Below are 17,953 nucleotides of genomic sequence, written 5' to 3'. Positions count from 1 at the left end.
GGAAGGCAGTCTATGGACTCAAGCAGGCTCTTCGAGCATGGTACGAGATTCTCATCGATTTTCTCAAGCGCTTCGGTTTCCAAAGAGTAATTCTAGATCCTACCATGTTTCGAAGAACAAATGGAAAGCATCTCATGCTGGTTGTGTCTCCTTTAAAGTTATCAAGGCTTATAGAATTCAGTAACAATCCTCATTTGGTTCGGTTTCCGTGATTCCTCTAGAGGTATGTGTCTCCTTTAAAGTTGTCAAGGCTTATAGAATTCAGTAACAATCCTCATTTGGTTCGGTTAGATGACTTCCAGACCATATGTTGGCCTCAATACCTTTTGAATCCATTTATTTGAAACATCATCTGCAGACTTCGGTTGTGTTTGATGGGTTTTAGCCATAAGAACTTTCCTATGTGCACATGCAAACCCTAATTGCTTGGATCTAGGTTTCTCTAATTGAACATGCATTCTATCCAAGACTTTCAATACTAGATCTAATGTAAACAATTGATTCTAATCATATGAATTAGGATCTAGAACAATACCTTAGATTAGTTTCTTGATACTTCTTCTTCTTGGAGCTTAGAGTCATAATTGTCACTCCTCTACTGGCTTACAAACACCAACTAGCAAGAAGATGATTTGAGAGAGAGACAGAGAGGAGGGTGAGAAATCGGCCCTAGGGTTTCTTGCCTTGCATGAGTGCCGATTTCCCTCACCCTAGGGGTCTATTTATACTATGGGATACTAGGGTTTCACCTTTAACCCTAATTGAATAACATAGGCCCTAAGCAATCCAAGATCCTTCTAGATTTCATGCTTGGACGAATTTAAGGTTCCCAAACCCTAAATTTCGTCCACCCGATTATTTATAAAGATACATAGCCCAAAACACAACTATCACACATTTGACAGTTTATGGCCCTTTATTCAATTAGCCTCTTTAAGTCACCAAATTAATTCTTAATTAATATATGACTTATATTAATCAAATAACATTATTAAACCTTTAATATATTATTCTCATAATATATTAACAGTAATATTTCTTCTCTCTTAACAAATCATCCTGTCAAGTTGCTATGGTGAAGGCAACCCAAAAGGACCATGCACAACCGGGTCAAGTATTTACCAACTATAGTTACAACCTTAGACACTAATCCAACAGTCTCCCACTTGGATAATTCTAGTAACTATATATGCAAACACAAACCGATTAGCAATCGTAGCTCTCAAAGACACTGTCAACTCTGATCTTATCAATCTCCTGTCCTTTAGATAAGGGATCGTACAGTCGTCTGTTTAGATATTATGCTGACAATCTTATGGAACCTATTGTCCAGCATTTGGTTTCTCAATCTCAAATTCATTTGACATAGAACTTAAATTGAACACATCAATTCAGCCCTCACCGGGCCCGACACATAAGTCAAATCAAATCATCGAGCGGCCGTGATATCGCTTTTATCCTCTCAGGATGAAAGTAACAAATAAACTTCAACTTTTATGCATTCACTATTTACTAATCAACTATACACAACAATGTGTTTTATGACATCAATTTACTGATGTGGGTTCGCATTGTCAATGCACAACCAATTAATAAACAATAAACCGTATATCTTGGTTTTAAGACCATATGATATTATCGTCTTGCGATCACTTGTGTCACATTCCAAAAAGTGATTCCAGCAAGCGCGGGTTTATTCAAATGCTCAAAACTTGTTCATGAGCACTCATGAACGTTGTAGCAAACCTTTGCTATGTCTAATACTCTTTTAGACAATCTACACACCAATTCATGAAAATCTTAATTCATACCTACTTCCAACATATGAACGATTGTGGATCATTCGAATAATTCGATTATTCTTAATAACTTAATTATTCAGGAAGTCAAAACATGCAAAGTGAAACAATAGTTAAACAATCAACATAAGACAATATCTTTACTCATAAATAATACTCTTTTATTTAATCATCAAATGTCAATTACATTTATCTATTATATGTTTCAAAGCTATCTAATCTGAACTAATATAATCTTTCAGCCCAATGCTCCTAGCGTGCTGCAAATGCTTAACCCTACTCAGTCCCTTCGTAAGCGGATCTGCTGGGTTATCCTCTGACGATACCCTCTTCACTACAAGGTTTCCTTCTTCTACTCGATGTCTAATAAAGTGATATTTTCTGTCAATATGCCAAGATCTACCATGTTCCCTTGGTTCCTTGGTCAAGGCAACCGCTCCTTTATTATCACAGAAAATTTCCATAGGCTCCTTTATAGCTGGCACAACTCCAAGATCACCAATGAAGTTCTTCAACCACATCGCCTCCTTTGACGCTTCGCTCGCTGCAATGTACTCTGATTTGCAAGTTGAATCAGCTATGGTTTCTTTTTTGGAACTTTTCCAAGTCACTGCTCCTCCATTAAGCGTAAAGACCCAGCCCGACTGCGAATGGTAGTTGACCCTATCGGTCTAGAAGCTGGTGTCACTATACCCTCGCACCTTTAAGTCATCACTCCCTCCGAGGACTAAGAACCATTCCTTGGTCCTCCGAAGGTACTTAATTATATTCTTGACTGCAATCCAATGAGCTCTGCCAGGGTTCTCTTGATATCTACTGACCATGCTCAAAGCAAAGGCCACATCAGGGCGAGTACAAGTCATAGCGTAGATGATTGAGCCAACTACGGAAGCGTAGGGTACTCGGCTCATCTCAACTATCTCGGCTTCGGTACTCGGACATTGAGTCTTAATCAACTTGGCATTACTTTGTATCGGTAGTTCTCCCGTCTTCGATTTTTCCATACTAAAACGTTTTAGTACCTTATCTAAGTAAGTATTCTGACTAAGTCCTATTAGTCTCTTACTTCTTTCTCTCACTATCCTTATTCCCAAAATATAGGAAGCCTCTCCGAGGTCCTTCATAGCGAAGCACTTCCCGAGCCAGGATTTAACCTCCTGCAAAGTCGGGACGTCGTTTCCTATGAGCAGTATGTCATCGACATACAAAACGAGGAAGCTAACTATACTCCCACAGGATTTGACATATACACATGATTCATCTTCACTTCGTACAAATCCAAACTCTTTGACTTTCTCATCGAAGGAAAGATTCCATCTGGAGTCGCTTGCTTAAGTCCATAAATGGACTTCTCAAGCTTGCACACTCTATTGGGATGCTTCGGATCAACAAAACCCTCTGGCTGAGCCATGTAAACATCCTCAGCCAACTTCCCATTAAGGAAAGCGGTCTTGACATCCATATGCCATATCTCATATTCATGAAATGCAGCAATGGCTAGCATCTCCCTAATAGATTTTATCTTAGCAACTGGTGAGAAGGTCTCATCATAGTCAACTCCGGGAGTTTGAGTAAAGCCCTTCGCCACTAGTCGTGCCTTATACGTGTGCACATTTCCATCCACGTCGGTCTTCTTCTTGAAGATCCATTTGCACCCAACCATCTTACGTCTGGGCACATTGTCAACCAAATTCCAAACTTGGTTGTCATACATGGACTGAATCTCACTGTCTATTGCCTCTTTCCATTTTACAGACTCTAGGCCTGCCATGGCTTCCTTATACATGTTAAGTTCATCTATATTTATTAGTGTACCATCACTAATACATGTATCCCCTTCCGTAGTAATATGAAAACCATAGAACTGGGGTTGAACTCTAACTCTTTTGGAACGTCTAAGAGGTAAGGACTCGTCAATCGGTTCAACCGAAGTTTCCTCCTCGGGTTGAGCGCCAACGTTAGAGGTTCCTTCATCGCTCGACTCTTGAATCTCTTCAAGATCGATTTGCCTCCCACTGTCTCCTTGGCTTATGAGTTCTCGCTCTCAGAAAACCCCTCTCCTCGCAACGAAGACAACATTGTCACTCGGTCTATAGAAGAGATATCCAAATGATTTATGCAGGTAGCCGATGAAAATACATCACTCACTTCAAGGTTCGAGCTTGTCGTGAGTCTCTCGTCTTACGAAAACCTCACAGCCCCAAACCTTGAAATATGCCAACGAGGGAGCTTTCCATGTCCACATCTCGTGAGGTGTTTTGGCAACCTTCTTTGTAGGGACCCGGTTAAGGATATGGGCGGAAGTCTCTAAGGCATACCCCCAGTATGAGATAGGTAGTGAAGCACGACTCATCATAGAACGAACCATGTCTAATAGGGTTCGATTACGCCTTTCTGCCACACCTCTCAACTGCGGTGTCCTAGGTGGCGTCAATTGCAAAACTATTCTGCATTCCTTGAGATTGTTGTGGAACTCAAGACTTAGGTACTCTCCTCCTCGATCGGATCGAAGCATCTTGATTTTCCTACCCAATTGATTCTCCACTTCATGTTTGAATTCTTTGAACTTTTCAAACGTTTCTGACTTGTGCTTCATTAAGTAGATATACCCATATCTACTATAATCATCGGTGAAAGTCACGTAGAAGTGGTTCCCATCCTTTGTGGTTGATCTAAAGGTTCCACACACATCGGTATGTATGAGATCCAATAAACCCTCACCCCTCTTACAAGTGCCAGTAAAGGGTAACTTGGTCATCTTTCCAAGTAAACAAGATTCGCATGTGTCATCTTCCCTAAGGTCAAATGACTCCAACACTCCATCCTTTTGGAGTTGGGATATGCGCTTCTTGTTAACATGTCCAAGACGACAATGCCACAAGGATGCTCTATCCATACTATTCGAAGAATCCATATACAACACATCATTTCCTAGGTTATCTACAACCATAACAGTTTCATAAATTCCATTACAAGGCATTGCTTCCAAATATAAAACACGATTTAGATAAGCATAAATCGAACCATTCTCGTTATTAAACGAATATCTAAATCCTTTTTTAAACAAACCATGAAAAGAAATGATGTTTCTTGCCATATCTGGCGAGTAGCAACAATTATTTAAATCTAAATTCAATCCATTACTAAGCACTAAAGAATACACTCCAATCTTGGTAACAGGCGACGATCTTCTGTTCCCCATGATTAGATTTATTCTTCCGAGCTCCACATCCCTACTTCTTCCTAGTCCCTGCAAATCAGAACAAATGTGGTAACCACACCCTGTATCAAGAACCCAAGAATAGAATGGGATGAATTATTAGACTTAATTGTGTATATACCTGCAAAAGATGGCTTGATCATTCCATCCTTGATGGCTTGTAGATATTTCGGGCAGCTTCTCTTCCAATGCCCTATTTTGTGGCAATGATGGCACTCTGCCTCTTTTAGGTTAGGGTTGGGGTTAGCAGGATCAACCTTGGTCCCACTAGAAGAGGAACCATCTTGGGACTTTCCCTTTCATTGGTTTTTCGAAGAAGCCTTCCTCTTCTTGCCCCTTCCCTGCCCAATAGCCAAAACAGGAGTAGCGGTTGGATTGGGAGTTGGTGCAACAAACTTGTCCTTAAGTTTGCTCTCAGTAGTCGTTAGGAGACCTTGGAGTTTGGTTAGGGTGACCTCTTCCTTGTTCATGTGGCAGGTTATCCTAAATAGGTTGTAGCATGAGGGCAAGGAGTGGAGAAGAATGTCGATAGCCAAATCTTCCCCAAACTTGACATTCAACTTGCGAAGACAATCGACATACCTTTGCATCTTTTGCAAGGGCACGGTAAGAGATTCTCCACTTCCCATTTAGCAGTGATCATATTCGTTATGATCTCATAGCGCTCTTGCCTCGCGCTTTGGTGGTATCTCTCCATTAATTCTAGATGCATCTCATAAGGATACATGTCCTCATAGGACTTTTGGAATTCGGAGTTCATGGTGGCTATCATGATGCAATGGACTTTTGTTGCATCACGCTCATGTGTCTCAAACACAACCATTTCTTCGGGAGTAACAGTTTCTGGATTAATCTTCTCGAGCTTCTCATCGAGAACATACTCCTTGTCCTCGTAACGCGCGATCGTGCGAATGTATCTTATCCATTCACTAAAGTTCGATCAATCAAAAGTCACCTTTTGACAAAGGCTCATTAGCGTGAATGAGCTAGCAGCAACGTTGTTTGCGTTAGACATCTACAAAAGGAAAGGAACAAAGTTGATTAGAGTTAAGTCCCTAATTAACACCCAAAATGGAAATTTAGGGCTAGGACCAAACATTATTATTTACACATTAGAAAAGGGATACCGTAATCCAACATGCAAATAATTTGGAGGTAAATGAATGACGATTCACTAATTCTTCACCATGAAAAACATAAGCTTTAAGTTTTAAATGTATTGAGAATTACTAGATTTTGAGATTCATTGAACTTTTCAATGACATGTTTAAATCTCGATATGCCCCTATAGTTTGTCACTGGGATACCGAGGATCACAAAGCGGGTGTGAATAACCATGCAAATCTACATGGTGCCTTCATTGTTACAATCACCTATTCGATGTGCCGGTAAACCACACATGCTCCACCGAACTATGACAAACAATGAATCACCCTTTGCCACCTTTGCTTAGAACCAATTAGTGTGCCGGTTAACCACACACGCTCCACTAACATCTAAACAAGGGCGCAAAGTGTAATTTTATGGGATTGCATCAATTAACTTTTCCTAAAGTAACTAAGATTGGGAATTTTATAAAATAGTTTAGTTACTTTATATAGATGCATTATACTTATTAATCAGAAGACCTTGCCCTATCCTACCCGTTCGGCTAATGACCCTCCACCAGTCAAGCAAGCGGTGGGTGTGAGTGTACACCCATTAAGCGCCATTTTATAGGCAGCAACCTTATACCCACCTTATAGACCGGCTTTGTGAATGAGGCCTACTAACGGTAAGACTAGCATATTTTAGCTCATACATATATATATTAAGCTTGTAATCATATAATAGTATAGGGTTGAATTTTAAACTTGTGAAATTCTAGGGTTTGAAATTTAAATTATTCAAATTAAACGTTTAATCACAAAACTTGAGGACAAGTTTTAAACTTTTTAAAACATAAGGATCAAATAGCAAATAATGTAAATCAACAATTAGATTATCTCAATTTGATCTTATTCAATATTACTTGCAAAACAATTCACCAATTGAATTCAAATAATCAATTATTGTCACATAAGGAAATTATTATTCAACTAATTGGTAATTATCTTTTGTTTGGTCAAGAATATACTCATATATATGGGAAAAATTGGATTTTAATGACCCAAAACAGTTAAGTCAAGTTTCCTCAAGTAAAACAACAAGAAATCCCGAAACTCCCTCTTTCTGACGCTTGAACTCGCCGAGTTCCCACTATGGACTCGCCGAGTCCATAGTGGAACTCGCCGAGTTCATCAGGCAGCAGACCAAAAATCGATTTTTTCAAGCAACAAGCAATTAACCAATGCATCAATTCAATAGAAATCAATCAAAGCTCTGATACCACTGATGGGTTTGAGTCATAAGAACTTTCCTATATGCAAACCCTAACTGCTTGGATCTAGGTCTCTCTAATTGAACATGAATTCTATCAAAGACTTTCAATACTAGATCTAATGTAAACAATTGATTCTAATAATATGAATTTGGATCTAGAACAATACCTTAGATTAGTTGCTTGATACTTCTTCTGCTTGGAGCTTAGAGTCACAATTGTCACTCCTCTAATGGCTTACAAACACCAACTAGCAAGAAGATGATTTGAGAGAGAGAGAGAGAGGAGGGTGAGAAATCAGCCCTAGGGTTTCTTGCCTTGCATGAGTGTCGATTTCCCTCACCCTAGGGGTCTATTAATACTATGGGATACTAGGGTTTCACCTTTAACCCTAATTGAATAACTTAGGCCCTAAGCAATCCAAGATCCTTCTAGATTTTAGGCTTGGACGAATTTAAGGTTCCCAAACCCTAAATTTCGTCCACCCCATTATCTATAAGGATACATAGCCCAAAACACAACTATCACACATTTGACCGTTTATACCCCTTTATTCAATTAACCTCTTTAAGTCACCAAATTAATTCTTAATTAATATATGACTTATATTAATCAAATTACATTATTAATCCTTTAATATATTATTCTCATAATATATTAACAATAATATTTCTTCTCTCTTAACATATCATCCTGTCAAGTTGCTATGGTGAAGGCAACCCAAAAGGACCATGGACAACCGGGTCAAGTATTTACCAAACATAGTTACAGCCTTAAACACTAATCCAACAGTGTTTGACCTAACACAACCTGCCCCAGTCTCCATTGATCCTGTTTTGGAAAAGGCCAAAACTTCCGTGTCCGGATCCAAGATTACAAAATTCACCAAACAGAAGAGTTCTCCCATAAAGCCAAAGCCTCAAAAAAGACCCAAAGTCAACTCTTCCTCTCCAAAAGAAGATGCTTATGACACTCAGGATGACTCTGGCCGTCTGAACAGCCCACTAGCCCACTCATATGAGGTACCCCACAATGTTTCAACATCACATGCACACACTCATGGGGAGTCTCCACATAATGCACCCTCACCTTCCCAAAAAGGTGATGCCGATGTTAAACATAGTTACTAGCACCCCCTGGAACACACCCACGAGTCTCATTTGATATCCCTCTCATTTCTCACACACGCACACACTTCGCAACCCTGTTCCGGACCCTAAGCTTTCTGGAGCTGGAGCAGTCTCTCCGACTCCGGATGCCTCAACTAGCTTGATACCCGGAAGGTGTACAGGACGAATAGGTGCTAACGATTCCAAATGGGAAGATTATGTAAACGGGGAAGTTTCCAGACGTTTGGAACAACCACCAATCACCACTCACACCAACGTCTTCCAAACTAATCCGGATGAAGAACTCTCCGAAGAAATAATGCTCACTGATGAAGGCAAATCTTTTCCGGACCCCAAGTTCATGCTGTCTATCCATCTTCAATCCAAGCCATCGACCTTCATGTATGCTTTTGACTTAGGATCATCTTCTTCAACCACTTCGGATGGTGGTTCCCACTCCAAGCTACAAGAAGATGATGCGACAACTAAGCCTGGTCCATCCACACATACTTCATCATGACAAGCTCCGCCGCACAGCTCAAACTCTGACTCCAAATCCTCATCTGGTGATTACAATTGATCCTTTTGCTCTCCTCGAAATACAAACCAGTGTCTTAGATACTATGAAGAAGGTCTCCTCAATTATAACATCCGTAACAGAGCTCAACACAAAATTGGATCAAAAGGTTTCCAGACTTGATTCCAAACTCCATGCAATCCTTTAGTCTCTTTCACAACAGTCCGGACTTTCAGTTGCGGAACGTGAAGCCCAACTAGATCAACTGATATCTATCCGGTTCAAGCATTAACTTTAGCAAGTTGAAGCCAAATATGATGCTTCGGTTGAACACTATCTTGACACCATTACCTTTATGCTCAAAGTCCATGACGACTTGGTGTCTGCTACCAACGACCTTATTAAGCAGACACATGTGCGTCATGAGAAACAAATCCAAAGATTGGTGAAGGAGATAAAGAAGAAAGATGAGATGAGTCTCATCATTCAATAAGTCTTCATCAAACTGATTCGATCCACTTAGAACATTGTCGATGTTCTGAATCGAAAGTTTGATGAGATGTTAGCCGTCCTAGGGCATCTGTTCGATCACATTGTTTCTCAAGCACCCACCTACGAAGCTTATGATGCTCTCACCAAACAATTCAACACTGTTCTTCTAAAAGTGTTTGAAAAATTCGATGGCATGAAGGAGTCACTTATGTTGCATCAGTCCGGAGGTTTCCCGGTGCAAGAGGGGGAGAAGGTCCAAGCCAACCATGAAACCTGCCTCGGAGTTCACACTCCGAGATGAAGACTTGAACTCCGATGATGAAGTCTAAGTGGTGTCTGGACTTCTAGGAAATTCCTCTGATGATTAAAAAGACAATAATGAAGAAAAGTACGTCACCAAAGGAGTTCTAGGTCTCGAGGCTCAGAAGAAGCTATTCCAAAAGGCATTGACTAAGGAAGAGAAGAGGATATGGTCTACAACCTCTTGTCCATCCTCTTTGGGTCTTCTTCCTAAGGATGAAATCTAAAACAGTCTCTGAGCTCATCAATTTTATCAAAGGAATAGATGTTCTTATCAAACTCCCACTTAGGAGAGTCCGAAGTGACAATGGATCAGAATTCGCTAATTCTACCATTGAAAAATTGGTAACCGTAAAAGGAATTGACCACAACTTCTCAGCTCCTTGTACTCCACAACAGAATGGTGTAATCGAAAGATGCAATTGAACTCTTGTTGAAGCTGCTTGATCCATGCTGAACTTCACAAATCTACCACTCTACCTTTGGGTTGAAGCCATATCAATTGCATGTTTCACTCAAAATTGGAGTATCAGCAATCGACACCTCAACATGACACTGTATGAAGCAATGAATGGTTGGAAACCAACTATCTCGTTTATGCATGTTTTTGGATGCGGGTGCTTCATCAAAAACAAATGTGATCAGCTTACCAAGTTTCAACTTAAAGCTAATGAAGCCATCTTCCTTGGGTATTCCTCAAAATCAAAAGCTTACAACATTCTTAACCGGAGAACTCGTGTTCTAGAAGAAAGCTTTAACATTACTTTGAATCACAATTTCATTTGGAATTCTGGCCCAACGCATATTATCACTCACATTATGGAGTCCGATGCTCCTTTGCCAAGGTGTCTGAACTCGCAAATAATTCTTGAAGTTGACTATGAAACTCTCTTTGGTCCTTTCGAAACCGCCCTTGATTCGAAATCTCAAACAAGGCCAACTCCCAATCCAATCTCTCCTTCGGAATCCCCTATTTTGAAAACCATCTTTGGTCCAATCCCCAGCCTCCCTCTATTTGATTCTGAACCATTTCAACCTTCTCAGGTTAAGGGAGAGAATGTTCATCCCTCTCTTGAATCAAATGTGGATGGCTTCCAAGATGCAGTTGCTGATTTTGATGACTCCAATCCTCTCTGGTTCAAAAGTTTAGGGGGAGCATCATCCTCACATTTACACCATTCAGGGGGAGTAAATCAATTCTACTGTTGATATCGGGTCGACAGCTGCACAAGAACTCCCTGGGTTACAAGTCTGGACAAAGGATCATCCTCTGAACCAAGTAATCGGACACCCTAATGATGGTGTACGGACTCTTTCTACTATAAGTACTCAAAATGAATGTCATTTCTCAGAATTTATATCCATGGTTGAACCCAAATCCATCATGGAAGCATTAGAGCATGCTTACTGGATTACAGGCATGCTAGAAGAACTGGCAGAATTTGACCGAAATGAAGTTTGGACTCTCGTGCCTCCTCCACCGAATCATCCCATTGTCTATACAAGATGGGTATTTTGCAACAAGTTAGATGACGTAGGAGTTATTATTCGAAATAAATCAAGATTGGTGGCAAAATGATTTACACAGATTGAATGGCTCGAATACGATGCGGCCTTTGCTCCTGTTGCACGTCTTCAAGCCATCATAATCTTTCTTGCTTATACTGCTCACAAAGGCTTCAAAGTTCACCAAATGGATGTTAAGATTGCTTTTCTTAATGGTGAACTCGACACTCAAGTATACCTTCAATAGCCCCCCCCCCCCCCCCCCCCCCGGTTTTGTTAATCTCTCATTTCCAAAATACTATTACAAACTCCGGAAGGCAGTCTACAGACTCAAGCAGGTTCTTCGGGCATGGTACGAGACTCTCACTAATTTTCTCAAGCGCTTCGGTTTCCAAAGAGTAATTCTAGATCTTACCCTGTTTTGAAGATCAAATGGAAAGCATCTCATGCTGGTTCAAATTTATGTGGATGACATCATTTTTGGATCTACGGATTCATCTATGGTTGCTGACTTTGCTAAACTATTGATCAATCGATTCCAGATGAGCATGAATTAGGAGTTAAGCTTCTTTTTTGGTCTCGAAGTCAAACAGACTAACAAAGGAATCTTCATTCACTAATAGAAGTACATTTCGGAAATCCTCAAGAAATACTCAATGGACACCTGTGCCTCAGACAAGGTACCAATGGGCTTCGGACACAAGATCTTTGCCGACCCTTCAGGTGTTTCAGTTGATGAAAAGAAGTGCCGTAGAATGATTGGATTTTTGCTATATCTCACAGCAAGTCGTCCAATTATCATGTTTTCTACATGTTTGGGTGCCAGATTTCATGTCAACCCAAAGATGTCTCATCTCTTGGCTGTGAAACAAATCTTCTGATACCTCAAAGGTACAAAGAGTCTCGGAATCTAGTACCCAGCAAATGAGAGCTTCCTACTTTAAACCTACTCGGATTCAAACTATGGTGGTCTTCAACTTGATAGAAAAAGCACTTCAGGTGGCTGTCAAATCTTAGGTGGTCGTTTGGTCAATTGGTCATCGAAACAGAACTGCATTGCACTCTCTACAGTCGAACCCAAATATATCATTGCTGCCAGTTGTACATCTCAGGTTCTGTGGATGAAATCTCAACTCTTGAATTATGGTTACTACTTCTAACGCATTCCTATCTATTGTGATTCTCAAAGTGCTATTACGATTTCCCACAATCCAATTCAGCACTCAATGACTAAGCACATTGATATAAGGTACCATTTCATAAAAGATCTTGTTCTAAATGGTAACATTGAACTCCTTTTTGTTCCATCTGACGATGTGATTGCTGATGTCTTTACTAAGGCATTAGACAAAACCAAATTCAATGGTTTTCTGAACAACATGGGTATGATGATACCAGATCCTCAGTATTTTCAAGAGACTTGTTCTCTTTGATAAATGTATTAGAAAGAAAATTAGTTCCAATCTAAAAAACTATTTTTATGTCGGAACTACCTTCTTTGGAATACATAGGATCATTTTACATGTCTTTATTTCTGACCATCACTTGAGTTTTAAGCTGTACAATTCATCCTGATTATTTGTTATTCAATGCCCCATATTGTCATAGTGCTCGAATTTTCATCTCGGAATATACTTCATAATGGCATCCCGAAATTCCACTCCAGAAAGTTATTGCATTCTGCACTCTAGAATATCAAAATTCACTCCGGAAGTTTTCTCAAATCTCACTCCGGAATGCTTACCAAATCATGTTCTGGAAACCTTTTCAAATTCACTCTGGAAATTCTTGAAAATAATTGTTTAGGAAATTTTACTCCGGAATCACAAACCTTTTCTGGAATCCCACTAAATTTTACTCCGGAATCACAAACCTTTTGCGAAATTGCACCAAATTTTACTCCAGAATCACAAACCTTTTCCGAAATCACACTAATTTTACTCCGGAATCACACTGAATTTTTGACTCCAAAATCAAAACTCTCTCCGAATCATTTCCCATTCTAAATCATTTTTCAAAACAACCATGTACCGGAGCACAACTCTTTATCCTCCGGATCACACGCTGTCCGGAATCGCTCATCCGGAATTCCAAAGGTTAATAAGGCGAAGAGTTTTTGCGACGGTTACTTTTTAAGAAGATCCTTATCCTGTCTTCCTCGAATTTCATGCCACGATTACATGCCTCCATAAGGCAACCATCAAATCGCCGTTCAGGGTTTTCCATTTCAAGCTATAAACAACCTAACCTTTCCCTTCCCATGTCAACTCAACCCCCAAAAGTGGTTACTCATTAAATGCAACTCGTTTCACTTTCGGATCCTCATAATTACCCCCACTGACCCGACCCAATTTCCTTACGTATAAATACCAATTAAAACCCCCTTTTACCTCTTTACGTGCCTAATACCTCCAAAACCCTTAAATTCTCCCTGTTTTCTTCGTGTTCATCAAGCATTCATAACTCTGCAACAATGGCTTCCCATTCTTCACCACCAAAAACTGCTCCAACCGCCTCAACTCCCAAGAAGTCCATTGCCAAGAAGAAACGATCAAAAGGTTCTTCATAATCAACATCCCCTGAACCGTTTCTAAGGGACACGAGGCATCTGTTTTCCCTTAATCCTAAAGATTATGATGAATCTGTTCATTTTATAATCGAGTTTATTGCAAATCATCCAATCTATGTTCCTCTCACTAGATTTCCCAAACCACCTCTTCCACTTCATCATCTCGACAGAGCATTCACAAGCATCAAACTTGATGACGGTGTGACGCAGACGAAGATCATCCATGACAGGATTGTGCCTATCTTCAAGTACACTTTTCTTAATGCAATCGGTGTGAAAGAAAACCCCCACGGTTTCAGAGTTCAAGAGCCTACCACTGAAGAGATTCAGACATTCCTGAATCACATTGGCTACAATCAAGATTACAGGGCCAAAGAATTTAAGAAATTAGCTGTCTCTAGTCTATGGACGGTGCTGATGCACTTCATCATTCAAGGGTTGTCCCGAAAGCACGGCGGTATGGACCCCCTCAGCAAGGACTTGCTACATGTGGTCCATAGCATCTTCTCCGAACACGCGGATGCAGTTGATCTTCCAGATGTTCTATGGCAAGACTTCTGCAAGTTTGCCATCAAGAGGAAGGATAACAAAATTTCAATCCCTAGGTTCTGGGCACTGACGATCCAACAACTCTTCAAGGAGCTTTCTGAACCACTTCCTGTTTCCGTGATTCCTCCGGAGGTATGTGCATCCTTTAAAGTTGTCAAGGCTTATAGAATTCAGGAAGAATCCTCATTTGGTTCGGTTAGACGAATTTCAGACCATATGCTAACCTCAATACCTTCCGAATCCATTTATGTGAAACATCATCTGGAGATTTCGGTTGTGTTTGACCCAACACAACCTGCCCAGTCTCCGTTGATCCTGTTTCAGGAAAAGGCCAAACCTTCCGTGTGCGGATCCAAGATTACGAAATCCGCCAAATGGAAGAGTTCTCGCATAAAGCCAAAGCCTCAAAAGAGACCCAAAGTCAGCTCTTCCTCTCCAAAAGAAGTTGGTCATGAGACTCAGGCTGGCTATGGCCGTCCGAACACCCCACCAGCCGACTCATATGAGGTACCGCTCAATGTTTCAACATCACACGCACACACTCACGGGGAATCTCCACATAATCCACCCTCACCTTCCCTAAAAGGCGATGCCGATGTTGAACATAGTTACTAGCACCCCCTGGAACACACCCACGAGTCTCATTTGATATCCCTTTCGTTTCTCACACACGCACACACTTCGGAACCCTGTTCCGGACCCTAAGCTTTCCGGAGCTAGAGTAGTCTATCCGACTCTGGATGCCTCAACTGGTTTGACACCCGGAATGTGTACAGGAAGACCAGGTGCTAACGATCCCAAATGGGAAGATTATGTAAAAAGGGCAGTTTCCAGACATTCGGATCTGACACAAGCTCAAGTGGAGGGTACTCTTACTTCAATGTACAAGAGAGCTTATCAAAGCAACCTTACGTATGTTCCTCCTACAAACGATAATGCTGATAGAGAACTAGTTTCGAAACAACCACTAATCACCACTTAGACCAACGTCTTGCAAACTGATCCAGATGAAGAACTCTCCGAAGAAATAATGCTCACTGATGAAGGAAAATATTTTCCGGACCCCAAGTTCATGTCGTCCATCCGTCTTCAATCCAAGCCATCAACCTCCATGTATGCTTTTGACTTCGGATCATCTTCTTCAACCACTCCGGATGGTGGTTCCCATTCCAAGCTACAATAAGATGATGCGACAACTAAGCCTGGTCCATCCACACATACTTCATCACGAGAAGCTCCGCCGCACAACTCAGACTCTGACTTCGAATCATCAGCTAGTGATTACAATTGATCCTTTCGCTCTCCTCGAAATACAAACGAATGTGTCGGATACTAAGAAGAAGGTCTCCTCAATTGAAACATCCGTAATAGAGCTCAACACAAAATTGGATCAAAAGGTTTCCAGACTTGATTCCAAACTCAATGCCATCCTTTAGTCTCTTTCACAACATTTCGGACCTTCAGTTATTGAACGTGAAGCCCAACTAGATCAACTGATATCTATCCAGATCAAGCATTCACTTGAGCAAGTTGAAGCCAAATACGATGCTTCGGTTGAACACTATCTTGACACCATTACCTCTATGCTCAAAGTCCATGACGACTTGGTGTCTGCTACCAACGAACTTATTAAGCAAACACATGTGCGTCATGAGAAAGAAATCCGAAGTTTGGTGAATGAGATAAAGAAGAAGGACGAGATGAATTTCATCATTCAATAAGTCCTCATCAAACTGATTCGATCCACTTAGAACATTGTCGATGTTCTGAATCGAAAGTTTGATGATATGTTAGCCGTCATAGGGCATCTGTCCGATCACATTGCTGCTCATACACCCACCTTCGAAGCTTATGATACTCTCACCAAACAACTCAACATTGGTCTTCTAAAAGTGTTTGAACAATTCGATGGCATGAAGGAGTCACTTATGTTGCACCATTTCGGAGGTTTCCCGATGCAAGAGGGGGAGAATGTCCAAGCCAACCATGGAAACCTGCCTCAGAGTTCACACTCCGAGATGAAGAATTGAATTCCGACGATGAAGTCTAAGTGGTGTCAGGACTTCTAGGAAATTCCTCTGATGATTAAGAAGACAGTAATGAAGAATAGTATGTCACCAAAGGAGTTCTATGTCTCGTGGCTCCGAAGAAGCTATTCTCAAAGGCATTGACTGAGGAAGAGAAGAGGATCTTGTCCGCAACCTCTTGGCCATCCTCTTTACCAGACATTCTTGAAAGGGCTATTCAAATGGCCAAAGCCAAATCTTTCCTCACAGCTCAAGCCTCCGAAGCCACTCCTTCTACGTTGCCACCTATTTCGGCTTTTTAAAATTGATGCCATAGACCAGGGCTCTCCTCTCCGGATCCTTGATGACATTCCTGTTGGGATTAAAACCCTAATTGAGTTTTGATGAACAAGATGCGGAAAATAAGAACAAACACAAATATGAAGATTATGTCGAATTATCACTTAATTTATTTAAATATAAGGAATGAATGACACTATAAGTATAGACTAAAGAATCCAACACTACATAAGAAACCTCACACCGTAGCGGCTACATTTTGCCTCACTCTTAACCCTAATAATGAATAATACATGACTATTTATAGGTAAAAGACAAGTCTAGGGCTTTTAACCTACACTTCATCAAGGGGCCCATTGTGTAACACCAGTCAAAATAGGTCAAAAACAATCACATGTGATTATGCCAATCATGTAATGCGATTTTTGTTAAACTAGTAATGTGATAAACTTACTATGTAATTCATGTTAAAGTATGAACTTTCATACATATTTTATGATACAACTCAAAGTATACGTACATACGATTCCAAAAATATAGAGAACGTCTAAATGTGACTTCGCATGAAGAAGTTATGATAAACCGAACACTATAAACCACTATAATAATAGGAATTTAAAATACACTTAGAATTAGCTATTTAACTCTAAAAGAGAGTTGTAGTACTTAAAAATACCTACGTGTGCATATAAAGAACGTCAAAAACGGAGTTCGTATGCAAAAGTTATGGCATTCCGAAGATTTGGCTTTTAAAAGCCCTAAACTAGCTAATTCACGACGTGAGTTTCATGACACTCACGACGTGAGGAGTAATTCTGTCATCAATCGGAATCTAGAAGCTGCGAGAGGATAAGATCCAAAATTCACGACGTGAGTTTTATGACACTCACGACGTGAGGTGTCACATGGCTACCTTTCGAAGCTAGGGATGCAAATGGCAAGTCTACGGAGTGAATCATGAGACTCACGACGCGAGTTTTATGACACTCACGACGTGAGTGTCATAAAATCATACTATAAATAGCCATTTCGACCCCAAGGCTTAGTACACCATTTCTTTCATTCTCTCTCGTTTCCGAAGGCTGTTTTCCCTTCCCGAGCTTGACTACGACGAACCTCTGACCGTTTAAATTCTATAAATACGCTACTAAGGTGAGTTTCACGGCCCCACTTTCTAATATTTCGGGGGAAAACGCATGCTAGTGATTGTATATATGTTATTATTAT

This window comes from Lactuca serriola, chromosome 4 (genome assembly GCF_051521515.1).
Source record: "Lactuca serriola cultivar US96UC23 chromosome 4, Lser_US96UC23_V15, whole genome shotgun sequence".
In the NCBI taxonomy this organism is placed as follows: domain Eukaryota; kingdom Viridiplantae; phylum Streptophyta; class Magnoliopsida; order Asterales; family Asteraceae; genus Lactuca; species Lactuca serriola.
Note: the sequence above shows the minus strand (reverse complement) of the source record.